The sequence below is a fragment of the Meriones unguiculatus genome, chromosome 20, assembly GCF_030254825.1.
Source record: "Meriones unguiculatus strain TT.TT164.6M chromosome 20, Bangor_MerUng_6.1, whole genome shotgun sequence".
Classification (NCBI taxonomy): Eukaryota; Metazoa; Chordata; class Mammalia; order Rodentia; family Muridae; genus Meriones; species Meriones unguiculatus.
The window spans coordinates 45591672-45597826 of NC_083367.1; positions in this window are offsets into that span (position 1 = coordinate 45591672).

A 6155-nucleotide genomic window follows, 5' to 3' on the forward strand; every position below is an offset into this window, starting at 1 on the left:
CTTACAGTTCGAAAACTACACAGTGAAACAATGCCATGCTCTTTGTAGAGGTACATACGTTTTCTGAAAACATATGTACACATAAAAAAGTCTGTGTTCACATATACGTTTGTGATAAAAATACAAAAGGCATGGAAAAGATAAGCATGTACAGCAGTCATTACAGTGGGAAAGTACTGAGTCTGTGAGGGCTGGGCAAATGCTCTCAACTGAACTATGACCCTGGCTAGAGACCAGTTAGGCTGAGTCATTAGCTAGGACCAAATTAGCTAGGATAAGAAGGAAGGAAGGAAACATGTGTGTGTGTGTATGTGTGTGGGTGATGAATGTGTGTGTGTGTGTGTGTGTGTGTGTAAATATATGTTTATCACATACAAGATACATATGTTGAAAGATGACATGGGGAGACAATATATATACACACACATATATAGGTCATATACAAGATACATATGTTGAAATCAGGGGGAGACATTAATTTTGATAGCTGCCATTCTCTAGAGTGCAGTGGCTGTCTCCCAGGGCTTTCTCCTCTGTACCTAAGTCTCTGTCCATGGTGCTAGAGAGTGCTGTCTGTGGCACTGTGCCCTCCCTCTTCCAGCTGCTCCCAGCAGAGACCCATGTTTCACCACACTCGTCAGCAAAACGCGCCATATCTCCAGTGGCTTTATCGCATTCCACTAGTGAGCTAATGAGCTTGTTACCAAAGAGCTTGACTCTAGCAGTATTCCGTGCTACAGGATCTTTAAGAGCTGTCCAAGGCTGGGAAGGCTTACACAATGAACAAGTGACTGGTCATTTTGAGAAGGTTGGGGTCACAGGTTTTTTGGGTATCTTTTGACTCACAAGAGATAACTATGGCTAGGGGGTCTTATCTGTATTATCATCTTATTATTATCTCTATTGTGCTCTTAATATTGAGAGCCTATAAGTGGTCTCAGGACAAACAAAAACAAAGGTGCATGCGTTGGTCCCTGCCTGCCATGGGCCAGCTGAACTCTTCCTGACCTCGTATGTTCTCTGGTTCTGTAGAATCCTGTGCTTTTTCTTTGCTAAACTCGAAGTATTCTCGATGTGGCCTTTCAGGATCACTGGAGAAATAGTACTTGTCGGTCCATTGTCCAATATAAGATCTGGTTCTTCCAGAGCCAGACAGAAAGCCAGGAAGCATCGGAGGTAAGATGATGTAGGGTGTGACGCCATCTCAGGCTGGTGAAAAGTTAATACTTCCATGAGTGTCTTGGGAAATTGATTTAGAGAAAATGTACACATTAACCATTATTTTATTTCCTGTATTTCAACATGAGCTCCCTTTCAGACATCTGTTTGTCAATGTAGTTTATTAGGGCTTGATTCAGGCCCTTTCCAGGAAAGAATTACTATCTTCCAAAAAAAAAAAAGTTCAGCCTTCAGAGTTCTTTCAACTGTACTTTTCACCCCTAAAAATAATGCTACCAACATGAATTCTTTGAAGATCACCAGAGTGACAACCGTCTTCTGATAGCATGTGACTTTAGGCTAAAAGGCAGGAGCACTGAACCCACTCTGTTCCTCTTAATGGCATCTTGCTGACCACCACAAAAGAGGAGCTCTTCAAAACCAGATGAATGTAGTCTTCCTGTTGGATTTTAGGAAAAGCCACCCTAGTGAAAGGCCAAGACACTGCAGATATACTATCTAAATGCTTATGCTTACAAATAAATGCTCTCAGCCTCCAAATGTAAATGCTGAAGATTACCACCACTCTTCAACAGATCAACAAACATTAATTAACATTTATGTGACAGGCATTTCACTTAAAGAGAGAGCTCTTGGCATGAATATTCAACAAATGTTTGTATAGCTCTGCTATGCAATATAAAAACGTTGTAGCTTAAAAACAAAAACAAAGTGTTCATTTTCTCTCTGTTCAGCTGTTACCTAAATCTCCTTAGCTCCCAGTCTTCACTTTAGCTTTTGAGGTCATCGACCTACTGAGCCCTGAGATGACATTTCAGATATATGTTGCCTCTTCTAACTCTTACTTTGGTATACACTTTTTTGTTTGTTTGTTTGTCTGTTTGTTGAGACAGGGTTTCTCTGTGTAGCTTTGGCTGTCCTATAGACAGCCTTGGCTGGCCTCAAACCCACAGAGATCCACCTGCCTCTGCCTTCCAAGTGCTGGGGTTAAAGGTGTGCGCCAGAGCTGCCTGGCTTGGTATACACATTTTAAAAAAGTTGGTGGCATGTGTGTGCTTGTCTTCTGACATCCACAAGTGTGTCTTACCTACATACACACACATACACACACACACAACCAAAATATTAAAAATCAAATAAATTAGTGCTTATCTTTTGAAATGAACCACATTTAAACAAAGCAAAATTCATTGCAAATCAGCACAAAATCTAAAGTGGTATGAAATGTTTCCTCTGTTGAACAAAAGTACAAGATGTTTCCTGTGTGCTGTGTCATTTCATTGGTGTCCTCCCTTTACAGACATCAAGGCACGTAGCCACAGTGTTTCTTCTGACTGCAACTGTGTAGAATTGCAAGGCACACACAGAAGGTAGCAAACAGTCTAGCACCATCCTCCCACATTGAACTGGCTCAGAAAGGTTAAATACATGGTTTGTGGCCAGTCACCTATGTTGTACTTGAACCCAAATGGCCTGCCTCCAGTGGCCATGCTGCTTCAGACAGGGAACAGTTCCGGCATTGGGTGCCTGGATGGGCTTAAGTGGTGTGTGTTCTCTTGGCTGAACAGAGAACACCAAAGCCCAGGCAAAGCATCTGCTTCCTGTGGGTGTACATTCCTGGTTTGAGGGTATATGGTCATTGATAAGAAATGAACTGACTCGGTTTCTTGCATCTCGCCAATGGGTGGAGAATTGGCTCTTTAGAAGTACTGTGTGTCTCTGCTAGAGCTTTGCACACGGCAATGGGGCTTTTCTGCTTTCTTCCACAAGACAGCAAGCATGTAGTCTTGGTAAGGCAAGCCCAGTTATGGACCACAGAAAACCCCTCCTAAACAGCCTGCTAGGAAAGAAGGAAGAGAATTATTCAGCCTTTACTGAGAGCTTCTAAAATAACCAAATGTATTACTAAAACGTTACTCGTGCATCACAGGATTCCAGACTGTCAAGAGGCAATCAATAGTCTATGCCGAGGCAGGAAAGGCATTGGGTTTAAGTGGTCAGGACAGCAGAAGTAGTGACGAAGCAGCTACCTTGTGATTTGAGGACAGCCAGCCTGCCTGAAAAAGCTTTATCCAGGGGCCCCTTAAGCTCACTCTCCTGTATACATTCTTTTCCTTTCTCTTCAAAGACTTTATTTCTCCCTGGGTGTTCTTTAAGATGTAACTACCCCTGAGAGAGGGCACAGCTTTTGTCTTTATCAACCAACACCTCATGCTTTGCTACTTCACCAGGTGCCAGACGGCAGCCCTGCAGCAGAATTCCCCACCCCACCTCCACCCCACGGAATCAGGCAGAAGCTTAAGATGGAGCAGAGGCAGAGAAGGGTGTGAGACAAACTACCTCACAGATTTCCTTCTGCCTGGTTGTCTCTCGGTCTTGATGAGTACAGTGTTCAGCCTACCAAAAAAATGTGTTTGAAACCCTTTCCAGAGAAGTCTTATTTGGTGGGATCTACCCTTCTGGGCACTGAGCTTAGAATTTTGTTTATAAAGTGTGGAATTGTTCGCTTCTGTCTTCCCATTCCCTCAGCAGAGTTTTCTAAGGCACATTCAAATTTCTCTTTGCATTGTTCCATCACTTTTTTCCATTAAATTCTAGCTTTTAACAGCAGAGAGCCCAGCCCCTCGTCCTTTGCTTCAATTACTATGTAAAAGGTTCCTCCCGGGGAGGGGGTGGGGACCATGGATGATAAGCTCCTTTGAATCACAGGATTTCCAGTGGAGGTCAGGAAGTCCTGAGTGGACTGTTATCTGTAAACATCTGTCCACCTTCACTGTATATTCGGGACCACTGTGTAGAGCAAGGCACATATGATAAAAGCCAACAAGCAAGCAAGACTGGGCTGTTCAGTCATGAGGCAGGAGTGGAGGGTTAGGGGGTGGGGAGGGGGTTGGAAGGGAGGGGGTGGACTGTAAGATGTGAAGTGCCCCCTCCTCTCGCATGGCAGAGAGCAGGCCTTCCTAAGCACTCTGAGCAGGTCCTCAGGATTAGGACTATGAGAATTTGCAAGGTTCTCACTGATGCCAAAAGGTTACCTGGTGAGTTAAGCCATGTATATACACCTAGCTGTTAAATGCTGCTCTTGTTGCTCTGACAAAGGGGGCTTGAGGAAGACGGGGCTTCCTTTGGCTCACAGTTGGAGGGGCTGAGTCTGTCATCATGGTGGAGATGTCATGACAGCAGGAGTGTGAGGCGGCTGGACATCCAGAGTCAGGAAGCAGAGATGAATGTCTGGGTGTGCTCAGCTCACGGTCTCCTTTTTATGCTCTCCAGCACTCCAGCCCATGGAATGGTACTATTCCTAGTTAGCATGGGCTGGCTCTTCCAACTCAGTAACCTAGTCTACAACCTCCGTTCCAGGCTCTTCCTGGATGATTCTCCAGGGAGTTGAGAGTGTTAATTTCAGTAGCATTAGCTTGAATGTACATAAACAGTCTCCATGTTAGCAACTCCAAGACTCCCAGCTTGGTAGCACTGGGAAGGAAACCTGAGAAGCTCAGGCGGGGAAGTCGGAAGACTCCTGTTTACTCTGTGCTGTGTGCCTTTCGGGGCTGTGACTTGTCCAATAGCTTTTCAAAGCTGAGGAGATAAAGGAAGTCACAGTCTAGAGATAGCAGGAGTTCTCCACAGACTTGCTCTCCACAGAGGAATGCTGCCTCCTCACCCTGTGTGCGTGTGTGAGGGGGGAGCCAGGTAAGTTCCTGAGAGAGTACAGGAAGAAAGGATTTATGGGTGGTAGGTGGCTCGGGACCATCCTCATTTTGGAAGACTAAGTCGCACGCATCAAATGACTCCAGTCAACCAAGGTACAGCAGCTCGGCCAGCATCCTAAAAGCACACATTTACCACACCGTGTCCCCACTGTACACAGCCAGTGAATGGCTTTCGAGCTTCCAGCGGCTTCAGTGTGGTGTGGGCCCATACAGTTTCTAAGTGTTTGGGAATGGGGGTCTGGAGAGATGGTTCAGCGGATACCAGCATCTATTGCTCTTGCAGAGGGCCTGAGTCTGGTTCCAGCATCTAGGTCAGTTAGTTCACAACCACTCATAACTCCAAGGGGATCTGAGGCCTCTAGACAACCCAGACACCCTCAGAGCTGTGCACGCACATAAGTGTAACTTAAAAGACAACAAAAGTCTCATGTAATTCCAGTGCGCATGAGAGAATACTTCCTCAATCCCAACACCTTACATGTAAATCTATAGATGACAGCGTGTTGGAGAGGCATTCAAAGTCCTTCAGGTTCAGCCTCAGTGGACTTGCACGGCAAGTTCCCGTGGAAAAGAACTTGGACCTCACAATGACAACTAGTAGCATCCTTATGGAAGCCAGGTTGAGGCTGCACTCTGGATCCAAAGTCCAAATAAAATTTTGTTGTTGTTCACCTTAAACCTGTCTTTAAAGGATGTAGATCTAATGCAGAGGAGATACACTTTTTTTTTTTTTAAATCCATTCTTTTTTTAATGTCTTTGAGCAAAAGAGGAGTACGACCAGGCCTAAAGGCTAATCACAAGCTTGCTGTTGGGGAGATGCCCATCCTTGAGGGTTCACTTGGGGCAGCAGAGGTTATCATATAGTCAGGAGAATCCACATTGCTTCTGCCCGTGCTTGCAATATCATGGACAAACCACTCCTACCTTCCTGTCTATAGCTTCCCAAGCTGAGGGAAGGTGGGTCTGTGGGAGACTCTCCTACCCATGGTTCATCAAGAGAACCCTCCTACCTCTTGATGAAAAGCAGGACAGGTCCAGGATCAGGTGGACTGCCAGGCTTTGCATCCAGCTCGGCTGCCCACCTGCTCTGTGTGTCACCTTGGACAAGTTTTTCAACCTCGCTATGCTTTCATTTCTTTATGTGGATAATTAAAGTAACAGTGGGCCCCGTTTTGTCATTGTGTTGCAAGGATTTCGTGAGTATAAACTCCATAATGCCAGAGTTAAATAGTCTCTGTGTGTGGATCTCAGGACATCACAGA